Source organism: Pseudophryne corroboree, chromosome 9 (assembly GCF_028390025.1).
Source record: "Pseudophryne corroboree isolate aPseCor3 chromosome 9, aPseCor3.hap2, whole genome shotgun sequence".
NCBI classification, from domain to species: Eukaryota; Metazoa; Chordata; class Amphibia; order Anura; family Myobatrachidae; genus Pseudophryne; species Pseudophryne corroboree.
The window spans coordinates 173,889,985-173,904,583 of NC_086452.1; the positions used below are offsets into that span (position 1 = coordinate 173,889,985).

The 14,599-nt window shown below is 45.7% G+C and overlaps 1 long non-coding RNA gene across 1 annotated transcript; it reads left to right on the forward strand.

Moving 5' to 3' along the window:
* Nucleotides 1-50: 50 nt before the first annotated feature.
* LOC134956856 (uncharacterized) lies at nucleotides 51-12,880 on the forward strand. Its single transcript, XR_010186238.1, has 3 exons — nucleotides 51-545; nucleotides 9,178-9,313; nucleotides 12,770-12,880. It is a non-coding gene; the product is annotated as an uncharacterized LOC134956856 (long non-coding RNA).
* Nucleotides 12,881-14,599: the final 1,719 nt, after the last annotated feature.

Consider the following 14,599-nt stretch of genomic DNA (forward strand, 5'->3'; position numbering starts at 1 on the left):
TTGACCAACTGTCACATTTTTAAAGAGCTCAATGGTGATGCATTGTAATTGGCTGGTGGACGTTTTGCCACATGAAGGTGGGTACGCACTGGCCAATATATCGGCCGTTCTCTTGAACGGTGGTTATATCGTGGGTCCGTTGGCCAGTGTGTACAGACAATATGTCTGTGAACTCCGTCGTTCACTGACATATCGTGTCGGCCCCGCAGCACAGCCGACGGCCAATATATCTACTGATATATTGGCGCATCGCTGTGTGTGTATGGGCGGTCGGTCGACCGCCCGTACACATGCTGCGGCAGCCAGCGGTGATTGACAGCTGAACTGGGCGGGCGTGTGTGTACACGCCCGTCCAGTCCATGACGTCAGTCCCCGACGGATCGGGCAGCGTGTATGCTCAACACACTGCCCGATCCGTCCATAGATATATCTGCCGATCAATTGATCGGCAGATATATCTACCAGTGTGTACCCACCTTCACTCTGAAACTAAGCAACCGATCACAATGCCAATAGGACAGATCTCTACACACTCTGTGTTTCATGTGAGTACCATCGAGGAATTTTATTGAGGTGGTGGGCGCATTCACTGGGGGAGAAAGGGTGCCATTTTATATAATTTGCCCTGGTTACCATCAACCTTGGTCACCATAGATAGCTATCTACAATACAGTAAACATTGACATGGAAGCAGAGATGACTTATTTTCAAAGCAGCTATTTCGACATGTATGAGTACAGTATTTCATCAGTTACTATGTTGCCATTCAGCATCACGCTCCCTGACAAATCCTATTGGGTTTATTGTAAATTGGTATTAAAAACTGTGAATAACACCTACTTTATTTAGCCTATGGCTAAGTGTTTTTTTCATTCTGTATTTGGTGCATACGCAATATGGCTATTAAAAGTACTTGCTAACAGATACTTGACAAATATCCCTTGCCTTGTTCTTTAAGGATCATGGTATAACCATTGCATAGTAACATCATCTGTACTGTTGTTCAAGCATATTTGTAGTTAAAATGTGGTTTGTTATGTGGGTGTATGTCTTCATTATGTAATGTTCAAAGTGTTTATACCATGCAAGTAAAAGACTACAGGAACAGTATATCTTGGCCTAATTTCCATTGCAAATACCAAATACTGGCCATGACAATATCCCTGATGTTGACCATCTAATACAGAGGTTCTCAAACTCGGTCCTCGGGAGCCCACACAGTGCATGTTTTGCAGGTAACCCAGCAGGTGCACAGGTGTATTAATTACTCACTGACACATTTTAAAAGGTACACAGGTGGAGCTAATTATTTCACTTGCGATTCTGTGAGGAGACCTGCAAAACATGCACTGTGTGGGCCCCCGAGGACCGAGTTTGAGAACCTCTGACCTAATACATTAACATATATGTTCTGTATTCCAATAGAATATATGTCTCTGGCTGTGTGATGGTGAGAGTTTATCCATGGGCGGCTCCTCTCAGCACCTCTCTCACACCCAGCGGTAGCAGTGCTGCTGCTCCATGCACAGGATCCTCGGTCAGCTGCACACCTTGTATTAGCCACGCCCACTCCAACGGCTGCCTGACTGCTTTTACCAGTGCCAGCTCCTTCCACTCCACCTCCACGTTCAGTATTCTATTGTTATATACTACAGTCATATAGTATAGGGCAGGTAATCAGTGGGGGTATGCTACAGTGAAAAAGGAGAGGTAATTAGTGGGGTATACTATAGTCATATACTGTAGGAGGGGTAATCAGTGGGGTATACTACAGTCATCTATTATAGGAGTGGTAATCAGTGGTATATACTATAGTCATATAGTATAGTGGAGGTAATCAGTGGGGTACACTCATACTTGCCTACCCTCCAGGAATGTCCGAGAGGCTCCTGAAAAGCCAGGCAAGTGTTCTGGATTGGGCCCGCATCCCTCTTCAGCTTTCAGTGGCCAATGACGTGATTCATGCTGAATTGTGTCATAGTAGCCCTGCCCCCCGCTCTACAGTGCCTCTTTCCATGGCACTGTAGAGCAGGAGCGGCATCACGGTGATGTATTCCGAAGGCCACGCCCACGGCACGCTCACTGTCCATCTGGCCACAAACCCGGCAGTCCCAGGACTCGCTGGTCACGCCACCTATGCACAATAATTAGATATTTGTTCTTTTCTAAACATGGCTATGCATAGGCTGATTTTGTGCTCAGTCTGCTAGAGATGGGATGTCCTTTAGTTCGGTCACAGCTATTGCTCCTGACTCTTGTGGAACTGTAATTTACTAGTACCATAAAAGTCTCTTCTAATGAGCCACTGGGCTAAAATTGTACACAACAACAATGGAAACTAAGGGGGTGATTCCGAGTTGTTCGCTCGCTAGCTGCTTTTAGCAGCATTGCACACGCTAAGCCGCCGCCCTCTGGGAGTGTAGCAGAATTGCGAATGAAAGATTAGCAGAATTGCAAATAGAAATTTCTTAGCAGTTTCTGAGTAGCTCCAGACTTACTCAGCCATTGCGACCAGCTCAGTCCTTTTCGTTCCTGGTTTGACGTCACAAACACACCCAGCGTTCGCCCAGCCACTCCCCCGTTTCTCCAGCCACTCCTGCGTTTTGCAACTCGAACGCCTGCGTTATTCCGCACACTCCCATAAAACGTCCAGTTTCCGCCCAGAAACACCCACTTCCTGTCAATCACACTACGATCAGCACAGCGATGAAAAAGCTTTGTTATGCCGTGAGTAAAATACCTAACTTTTGTGTAAAATAACTAAGCGCATGCGCTCTGCGAACATTGCGCATGCGCAGTTAGCGGATAATCGCAGTATAGCGAAAATCCGCAACGAGCGAACAACTCGGAATCACCCCCTAAATTAGGACTTTAAATGTGTTTTTCTAGTACTCTCCTACAATATTTTAATTATGTCCAACTGTATCTGCTAGTGTGCCACTTTCTGCAAATATATATAGGGTTATTATGTGCAGTAGAGCTGTGTAAAGGTGGATACACACATATACTCGGTCAACAGCTAATGGCGGTTAACACTCCCGATCAGCTGTGCAGTGTGACCCCGGCATGACCTGCTTGTGACTCCGTACTCACATTCTGACATGAATTGTATGTGTGTGTACGGGCTTCTATGGGATCGGATGGCTGAACCTTTAAAAATCAAAAATGCACATCAAAAAACTTTAAAAAAATGTGTGCCAAGATGGCAACATGTACTGATCGGAGGCATGGATCTTCATTTTACAGGACTGTATTATTTCAGTTTCCTGATGTTGGTGAAAGTGCATTTAGATTTTTTTGTTTTGTTTGAGTTTGCACTCTTACCAAATAACTTGAATTCTTTGGTCGGATTCTTTGCACCTTTCGTAAACAAAATAACATTGTTAGAAATCTAAAAAAAAAATGCGTGGGGTTCCCCCCCCCCCCCCTTCCCCCTCCTAAGCAAAACCAGCCTCGGGCTCTTTGAGCCGGTCCTGGTTGACAAAATATGGGGGAGAAAATGACAGGGGTTCCCCCATATTTCATAAACCAGCACCGGGCTCTGCGCCTGGTTCCAAAAATATGGGGGACAAAAAGCGTAGGGGTCCCCCATATTTTTTAAACCAGCACCGGGCTCCACTAGCCAGGTACATAATGCCACAGCCGGGGGACACTTTTATACTGGTCCCGGCGGCCCTGGCATTACATACCTAACTAGTCACCCCTGGTCGGGGTACCCTGGAGGAGTGGGAACCCCTTAAATCAGGGGTCCCCCCCTCCAGCCACCCAAGGGCCAGGGGTGAAGCCGAGGCTGTCCCCCCCATCCAAGGGCGGCGGATGGGGGGCTGATAGCCTTTTGAAAAAAATGTGAATATTGTTTTTGGTAGCAGTACTACAAGTCCCAGCAAGCCTCCCCCGCAGGCTGGTACTTGGAGAACCACAAGTACCAGCATGCGGTGGAAAACCAAGCCCGCTGGTACCTGTAGTACTACTACTAAAAAATTACCCCCAAAAAAACAGGACACACACACCGTGACAGTATAAGTTTATTACATACATGCACACCTCCAAACATACATACTTACCTATGTTCACACGAGGCTCGGTCCTCTTCTCCATGTAGAATCCTAGGGGTACCTGTGAAAAAAAATTATACTCACATAATCCAGTGTACCTTCTGTTCTTTGTATAATCCACGTACTTGGCAGAAAAAAAACGGAGACCCGACCACGCACTGAAAGGGGTCCCATGTTTTCACATGGGACTCCTTTCCCCGACTGCCAGGACCCCCCCTGACTACTGTCAAAGAGGGTCCCTTCTGCCAATCAGGGAGCACCACGTCGTGGCACTCTCCTGATTGGCTGTGTGCTCCTGTAGTGTCTGTCAGGCTGCACACGGCAGAGATACAATGTTGCGCCTATGCGCTCCATTGTACCCAATGGTAAGAACTTTGCGGTCAGCGGTGAGGTTACTTTCGGTCAACCGCTGACCGCAAAGTTCCCACCATTGGATACAATGGAGCGCATAGGCGCTACATTGTATCTCTGCCGTGTGCTGCCTGACAGACACTACAGGAGCACACAGCCAATCAGGAGAGTGCCACGATGTGGCACTCCCTGATTGGCTGAAGGGACCCTCTTTGACAGTAGTCAGGGGGGGTCCTGGCAGTCGGGGAAAGGGGTCCCATGTGTAAACATGGGACCTCTTTCAGTGCGTGGTCGGGTTTCCATTTTTTTGTTTTGCCAAGTACGTGGATTATACAAAGAACAGAAGGTACACTGGATTATGTGAGTATAATTTTTTTCACAGGTACCCCTAGGATTCTACATGGAGAAGAGGACCGAGCCTCGTGTGAACATAGGTAAGTATGTATGTTTGGTGGTGTGCATGTATGTAATAAACTTATACTGTCACGGTGTGTGTGTCCTGTTTTTTGGGGGGTATTTTTTTAGTAGTAGTACTACAGGTACCAGCGGGCCCGGTTTTCCACCGCATGCTGGTACTTGTGGTTCTCCAAGTACCAGCTTGCGGGGGAGGCTTGCTGGGACTTGTAGTACTGCTACTAAAAACAATATTCACATTTTTTTCAAAAGGCTATCAGCACCCCATCCGCCGCCCTTGGATGGGGGGGGGGGCAGCCTCGGGCTTCACCCTTGGCCCTTGGGTGGCTGGAGGGTGAGACCCCTTGATTTAAGGGGTTCCCACTCCTCCAGGGTACCCCGGCCAGGGGTGACTAGTTGGGTATGTAATGCCAGGGCCGCAGGGACTTAGATAAAAGTGTCCCCCGGCTGTGGCATTATGTACCTGGCTAGTGGAGCCCGGTGCTGGTTTAAAAAAATATGGGGGACCCCTACGCTTTTTGTCCCCCGTATTTTTGGAACCAGGACCAGGCGCAGAGCCCGGTGCTGGTTGATTAAATATGGGGGAACCCCTGACATTTTTTCCCCCCATATTTTTTCAACCAGGTCCGGCTCAAAGAGCCCGAGGCTGGTTTTGCTTAGGAGGGGGGACCCCACGCATTTTTTTCCAGAAAATGTAACACTTTCCCACCCCTTCCCACTGATAAACATGCACGGATCTCATGGATCCGTGCATGCCTATCAGAACACGGTAAAAAAAAGCAGGTCTGTTTTAAATTTGCTTTTTTTTACGATTTGTATTTTTTCACGGCAGTGTTTGGCTATTGCCGGCAGTGTTCGTGAAATACACTTTTTAGTAAATTACCGAGTTGTATCAAAAAACAGTCGTATTTGACCGATGGTGTATTCATTCGTATTTTTTAACTTTGACTTCCAAAAAATACGAATGCCCTCATCACTGCCGAGATTTGAGTTTAGTAAATTTCCGAGATGACACTTTGAAGAAAAAACACAATCTCGGTCAAAATCGGGACCTTAGTAAATATACCCCAGTCTATCTATCAACCAGATACCGCAGCAGCAATTTATTATTTATTAATTATCAGTTATTTATATAGCGCACACATATTCCACAGCGCTTTACAGAGAATATTTTGCTCATTCACATCAGTCCCTGCTCCAGTGGAGCTTACAATCTATATTCCATATCACATGTACACACATTCACGCTAGGGTTAATTTTGTTGGGAGCCAATTAACCTATCAGTATATTTTTGGATTGTGGGAGGAAACCAGAGTACCCAGAGGAAAACCCACGCAAGAGCGGGGAGAATATACAAACTCTGCACAGTCAGGGCCATGACACAGATTTACTGCACATAAATAACCCTATACTGTATATATTTGCAGATAGTGGCAGACTAGGAAAACTTGGGGGTTGTGTGGGTGAGAACCACTGGTGCAAACTGACTTGTCACAACAAAGTGCAACCTGCAACCACTTTGTAAACAACCCCTTCATTCAAATAACATTTTTCTCCCCAGATATATTACTGCTGGATATACAGTAGCCCCATCTCTTGTGTTATAGCGTGAAGTGGCATTGGGACTGTATTACGCATCACTTTTGGGTTGGTATACAACTATACATCAAAGTGCAACAGGAAGGTGCAGAATGCAAACTCAAACAAAACAAAAAAATCTAAATAAAGTAAACTGGAAGGAATAGGACCTTGATCACTCATGTGGGAATCAGGTTGTTTCTGTGAGAAAAACTCCTTTAATTTGAGCTTGCGTTGGAGTTGATGCTTCTCAATGTTCCATCTTAGAGGGTCAAAAAGTGTCCTCTCAAAGGGTTTTTCTTTTGTGCCGTCCAGAGGTTTTGACCCTCTAAGATGGAACAAATAACATGAGTGATCAAGGTCCTATTCCTTCCAGTTTACTTCAATTCAAGAAACCGTCTTCTTTTGACCCTCTGTCCAACAATCCTAGCATCAAAACTTTCATGCGCATCATTGATCAGCAGGTGGTGAACACTATGAAAGATCCAGCTCCCATGAGATCTAATTTGAATTCACAAGAATTCAAAGCTCTGAAGTCTCCATCCAGCAATGAGAATCTCGTTATTCGCCCCGCAGACAAGGGGGGCGCGGTGGTGCTCCAGGATCTTCAAGATTATAGATCTGAATTACAACGTCAGTTAGCGGAACCTGGCGTTTATGTAAAACTCCGGGGGGATCCAACCTCTGGTTTTTCTAAATGTCTTAGAGAGACCCTGTTAATTGCATTGGATTCTTCCTTTATCTCTGAGGAGTGCTTTGAGGTCCTTATTCCAGAGTTCCCTATTGTACCGTTACTTTATAGCCTGCCCAAGATCCATAAAGGCCTTGATCCTCCACCGGGAAGGCCTATCATTGCGGCATGAGGCTCTTTATTTCAACCCACATCTACCTTTCTTGATACCATTCTGCTACCTTTGGTGCAGACACAATCTAATTATTTGTTGGACACCACAGCACTCCTCAATAAACTGATCGATCTGGGTACTGTTCCTAGTGATGTATGGCTTATTACTGCAGATGTGTGTAGCTTGTACACTGTTATTCCCCACGCTGAGGGCTTGGAAGCGGTGCAGAAATTCTTGATGGAGTTTAGCTCTCTTAATGCAACACATATTGAAATTGCGGGGCAACTGTTGGAACTCATCCTCACCAAGAATTATTTTATTTTTTTGATGGTGATTTTTATCTACAGACCAAAGGGTGTGCGATGGGTTCCGCAGTTGCTCCGACATATGCCAACATTTTTATGTTTGCAGTGGAGAATGATTTATTTTTCAAAGATCCAGAGATAGCAGCAGATATTGTATTCTATACAAGATTTATAGATGATCTTTTGTTGATTTGGAGGGGTACGGAAGAAAAATTCAAATTGATTATGGAAACTCACAACAATTCTGCTAGACCAGTTAAATTGACCTTTAAGATGGATAGACAGGTGATAGATTTCCTTGATGTTAGAATCTCCCTTCTTGAAGATAGGATTTCCACTACGGTCTTCACTAAACCCACTGACCGGAATACATTTCTACATTGGAATAGTTGTCACCCTAGAAGCCTGAAATATGGCTTACCATACTCACAGATGATCAGAATTAGAAGGATAAACGATGATGCATCTATAGCATCTACTCAAATTGATGATCTAATATCTAAATTTGTAGCTAGGGGATATCAACTTCGTAAATTACTTCTTGATAAAGAAAAAGTACTGGCCATGGATAGAAAGGATTTATTAGTCAAAAAGGTCAGGACAACACAGGACTCTAAACTCCCTTGGGTGAATCAATATCACTCACGTTCTGAGACGGTTTGTAAAATTGACAAAAAACATTGGCACCTTATTAAATCAGACGATCACCTGAAATTGGGCGAAGTTGATCTGATGCCGTGTTTTTCCAGGTCCAGTAATTTGCGGGACATTTTAGTCAAAACTGACATTACAGGCAAAGGGAAACCATCTACAAAGAATTTTTTATCTTTAGGTAAAGTGGGATGCTATAAGTGTCCTTGCACTACTTGCAAGTACCTAATTAGTGGGGACACCTTTTGTCACCCCCACTTAGGTACTAAGATCAAAATTCATCACCGCTTAACATGCGAGAGTACCTACGTTGTGTATCAGATTATATGTCCATGCGGGCTCTCCTATATAGGTAAAACCATAAGAAAGTTTAAGGAGAGGATGACGGCACACAGATCAGCCATCAGACAGGCGTTGACCACTGGCATGAGTGATCAGCCAGTGGCCAGACATTTCGTTGAATTAAAACATAGTGTTGCCAGCATCAAGTACCGCATGATAGACCATATCCCGTTATCCTTACGAGGAGGTGACAGAGGGGCTGCCCTTCTGAGATGTGAGGCCAGGTGGATATCCAAATTGGATGTCTTAGCCCCACGGGGTCTCAATGAAACTCTACCCCTGTCATGCTTCTAGTAGTTTACCTGTCCTTTTATATGTACTGACTACTGTTATTCTTTTGTCGCTGTAATTTCTGGTTATTTTTATGTACACTATTGGATCGATTATATTTGCTCAGATCCAGTATATTATATTATTATAATGATCCATTTTTAGGCACTAGTGCTATTATGATTGATGGTGTCCTTATATGTGATATCTTTTTTATGCATGATATCTTTTGTATGTCTCTAAGATAGGGGAACCTTTTTAAGGTATATTAATATACTGACATGTCTGTTTAGCCCTTACTAATGTTATACGGAGGCTGTTAGCGTTATGTATCATGACTGATTGCAGCGCTTTGTGATGTTTAGGTGGTCACTATGGTGATGGGTTTGGTGCGGACGTGACGGCTTTCAGCCGCGACGTCATCAGACAGCGTCCCGCCTCGGTGTCCTGCGCTGGCGCCCCGGCGGGCGGGAGAAATGTTCACATCGGTGGGGATATAAGGTGAGATTGTTTGTATTTTATATGTATCCTGACGACAATTGACAATGAAATTGAAACGTTGATCTATCATTACGGAGTTTGGCCGTTTATTTATCAGTTTCCACAAAGCTGTGAGTGCCGCCTATTATCATCTTATATATATATATATATATATATATATATATAGGAATTACTGCGCGTACATTCCTTGACAATGAACCAGATTAATAACAGCAATGCACTGTACAGAATACACCATAGTCCTGTGCAGTATAAGGTTACGTTTGTATGATGTATAATTCAAGTGCACAATCTGGAACCTGACCCTAGAGGGAGGGCAGGCAGCGGACCCTGAGCCTATCACGTGTGGTTATTTATGGCAAGGATAAGAATGGATGACTCCTGTGTAATTCAGAAACTGACCAGTAATCCTGTCACAGGCCGTGTATGAGAAGTGACATGTACAGGCCTATGTGCGCCTACTGCTGCCTGAGGTGCCTCTCTTACACACACTGCTATAACCATCCATAGAGGGAGTATGTAACTATAGGGGACTAATAATGTAATTTCCAGCCAACACGGTAAATATCTTCATTTACACTTATACATTAAAGGAATTGGTGCAAAGCAAAAAATACCATAATTACTGTACCTTGATGCCAATCAAAGCTCCTCGATTGAGCAGTGTGCGCCAATGGCGCCTCTGCCGAGCCTTTAAACATAAACAGAAATACAAACATTATACATATGTGTGTGTTTGTGTGTCTTTATTAAGAAGGTCACATGTGTACAGGGCCGGCGCTACCATTAGGCAGCTTTAGGCAGCTGCCTATGAGCGCCGACCACTGGAGGGCGGCACTATGAGATGATTAGAAAATGCTTTCTATATTCTCTCCTCTTCCGTAAGAGATGAGGCGCAGGGATGTTATAGCCGCTCAATTGCTCCTTCCCCCCCCCCCCCCCTGATAACACATTGTCCTGGCCCCCCGCTCCATTACAATATTCTGAAATTGATCTGTGCACCCCCTGCCCCTCCGATCTCGATCATGATGCCCGCACCCATCCCTTCCCCTCCCACCAATTGCCGGCTCTGGCATGTGTCTCGTCTCCTCCCCCCCCCAGTGGCGAATTGCAGACTCGGGGGGTGCAGGCTCCTGCCCCCCACATACTACTACTAGCCCCCCCCTCCCCTCCACAGGCTCAGAGGTTATGCTCCCGCGTGTTCCCCCCACTGATTGCGGACTCTTGCAGTTTTGCTGTCCCCCTCCCCTCGTTGCCGCGAGTGCAGGTTCTGCTCCGGCGCCCACGTGCGACTTCCAGCCAGCCCCCCAGTGACATACTCCCGCAGGTTACCTGCTGCCCCCCCTGCTACGATTGCAGGCTCCAATGCGTTACTCATCAGAGTAACCATATCACCCCCCCCCCCCATCCTGCCGCGAGTCGCGGCTCTCTCATTGCCCCCCCCCCCATGCCCCAGCACCCAGCACACGCAGGGGGGGGGGGGGAGTTTCTGGGTACCCAGAAACCCCCCCTGATGGACTTAATTCCTTATTTTAGAAAGCCGCGATCGCGATCGCAATCGCGATCGCAGCTACCGCTGCGGGGATGAGGGATCTATTGCTGGCAAAGTCTGCATAGTGACCTGCAGATACTGGGAGCTGCTGTGCAATGCTGTGGTGTGTCCTCATCATTTCAGTGGCTGTTCCGGTGGCTGGCAGTGACTCTCCTCTGCAACCCAGGTACATATATGTGCAGTACAATGTATATATTTGTTTAAATGTACAGTATGTGTGTGGTGTGTTTGTGTTATGTATGTTTGTGTGTGGAGTGTATGTATAGTCTGTGTATTTTGCCTACAAACACACACACTGTAACTGTCGTCTCTCTCCCTGTCGTCACTGTCTCTCCCTGTCGTCACTGTCATCACTCTCCCTGTCATCACTCTCCATGTCGTCACTCTCCGTGTCGTCACTCTCCCTGTCGTCACTCTCCCTGTCGTCACTCTCCCTGTCGTCACTCTCCGTGTCGTCACTCTCCGTGTCGTCACTCTCCCTGTCGTCACTCTCCGTGTCGTCACTCTCCCTGTCGTCACTGTCGTCACTCTCCCTATCGTCACTCTCCCTGTCGTCACTGTCGTCACTCTCCCTGTCGTCACTGTCGTCACTCTCTCTCCCTGACGTCACTCTCCCTGTCGTCACTGTCTGTCTCTCCCTGTCATCACTCTCTCTCTCCCTGTCGTCGCTGTCTCTCTTTCCCTGTCATCACTCTCTCTCTCTCTGTCGTCACTCTGGCTGTCCCTGCTTTCACAATTTCAGCTCATTCTGTGTCCTACAATGTGAATGTCGGCTCAGTCAGTGTGCTACAAGGTGAATTTTGGCTCAGTCAGTGTGCTACAAGGTGAATTTCGGCTCAGTCAGTGTGCTACAAGGTGGATTTCAGATCATTCAGTGTGCTACAATGTGAATTTCGGCTCTTTCCGTGTGCTCTAATGTGAATTTCGGCTCATTCAGTGTGCTACAATGTGACTTTCGGCTCATTCAGTGTGCTACAATGTCAATGTCGGCTCAGTTAGTGTGCTACAATGTGAATTTCGGCTCATTCAGTGTGCTACAATGTGAATTTCGGCTTGCACCGTGTGCTGTAATGTGAAAGGGGCACCAGTACTAGATAGTATAAGGGGTTCTACTACACGGGACATGCCCCCTTTTGGGTGGCCATGCCCCCTTTCCTGGAGCGTGCGCGCCGAAGGCGCATGCATAATTACATCCTTGACTTATGCATACCCCCACTTCAAAATTTCCACTTCAACCATGTGTGCATATATATATATATATATATATATATATATATATATGAGACTACATACACACACATATATGTGGTGGGGGGGGGATGGGGGGCAGCTGAGAATTTGCCTAGGGTGCTGAGAAACCTTGCACCGGCCCTGCATGTGTATTACTTAGACATTACATAACTACAGAGTATTATGTGACACAGTGAATTAATATTGTGAGGAGACTCACAAGAGAGCATTTCTCCAACATGTCCTCACAGCATGAAACTGGCCCAGCACAAAGCTACATTATACATTATCCCAGCGAGACATTATCTATCTATCTATCTATCTATCTATCTATCTATCTATCTATCTATCTATCTATCTATTTATCTATCTATCTGCAGCAATTTCTTACCATCTAGTGTCTGTGATGTTATATTGATGTCATAATGCCACCTGTGATCTACTGCATGGAGCCAGCTAGCTGGGATTAGGCCCAATAGGTTTATACAGTGTGTTTTATATGGCCCAACACAAAGCTACATTATGTTGTTTAACACAGAGAGAGATTTTCTATTATTCTATCTATCTCACTATCTATTTCACTGTCTATCTGTCTGTCTGTCTGTCTGTCTATCTACACATTGTATTTATATTAGTAGCTCTGTAGTAATAATAAAACATCCTATCAATACTAGACACAGAAAAAAGAAAACCCTGATACAGGAATGAAGGAAGCATTGTTGATGCGTTTGCCCTGGGAGCGACATTATACGATAGTGTTACAAGAACAGGAATTACATCGGTACTTATATCGCAGCGACACGTAATGTGTGTGTGTGTGTATGTGTGTGTGTGTGGGGGGGGGGGGGGTAAATGCTGTGATAAATACATACAGAATAAGAGGGGTGTTGGAAGCTGGCGCTCCCTAAGATACCCCACACGGTGTAAAGAAGGAAATAAGAGACAGCGAAGTGTATACATAATAATAACATAACACTTGTCTGTCTGATAAAGTGATGGGTGTTCAATCTTCTTTTTCAAATTGCCATTATGTAAAACATAGTAAAATGTACAATACTGTAATATGTTTAAATAGAAATTACATATATTTATGTACTTAAAATAATAATAAATAGGGCGGGCGCATCAGCCATAAGGCTCTGCTATGATAATAGGCCTGTAATCCTATATCATTTTGTTTTTTACTCCCTACTAATAGAAAGTCCTAGAAATAATTCTCCTTTACCTTTAGATGGATATATAGGCCGGCCTTGGATCCCCATGGTGAGCAAGCTCACCATGAGAAAAATAGCAAAAAGAATAATCTTCATCATTCTTCTCAGCTTCGTCCTTAGACGACAACGACTCCTTCACCTATCAAAGCCGCACCTTCCAGCAGCAGCAATTTATTACCACCTAGTGTCTGTGATGTCATAATGATGTCATAATGCCGCCTGTGACCTACTGCATGGAGCCAGCTAGCTGGGATTAGGCCCAATAGGTTTATATTGTGTGTTTTAAAATTGCTGATAAAACTGAAATACGTTTCACATCCATCTACTGTACTAACTGTTGGACCTTGCTTAGGTGTGGAAAGAGAAGGGACTCATTATTAACATTATGTAGCCCAATCTTACAGCTGGCTGTATTAACGCTAGTGTGACAGTGCCTCCACTCAAACTTTTGTTTCACTATACTAGAATACCAAAGTGGGGGGAAGGTTTGAGAAACCCCTGTGACTTACTAAATCAAGGCTATGGCAATGGAAGTTCTAGGTATACTATGTTACCATGTATAGAGGTGTGGGTCTTGCTTCCCGTAATCTTCTGTCTTTCATCGGCTCAAGCTTTCCAGAAGACCAATAACTTGACACTCAGCAGCGGATCTTGCCACGGGCAAGCAGGACTTTTGCCCGGGGCGCCGCCTTCCGGAGGGGAGGGCGCCGCACCAGGGCAAGATCCGCTGCTGCTGTGTGCCCCCCGCTGCCCGCTGCCCCCCTGCTGCCGCTGGCCGCTGCCCCCCCGCTGCCACTGTGAAGGGAAACTAGACGCGTACGCGTCTAGTTTCCCTTCGTGGAGAGGTCTTTTACTGTGCGGTGCGCGATGACGTCATCGCGCACCGCACAGCAAAGGTCCTCTCCACGAAGGGAACTAGACGCTATGCGTCTAGTTTCCCTTCGTGGAGAGGACCTTTGCTGTGCGGTGCGCGATGACGTCATCGCGCACCGCACATCATTTCAGTCTGTACAGGGGGCGTAAATGACCATGCCCCCTGTACGAAGCCACGCCCCCTATTGCCGCCCGGGGCGCACAGAGCGCCAGAACCGGCCCTGTTGGCACTATTACACCTAAATTGTAACTTCACTCTACTTTTTTCTTTAAGTTAAGCGTTAAAAGACTCTAACAAGTTCACAAACACATGTAACACAGAATGCAGTTTACAGTACACTCTTAATATCGCCACAACCCCCTTTTCCCTCTTAACCTCTCCCCCCAGTAGTAGTTATATATTTGCAAGTCAGTGCA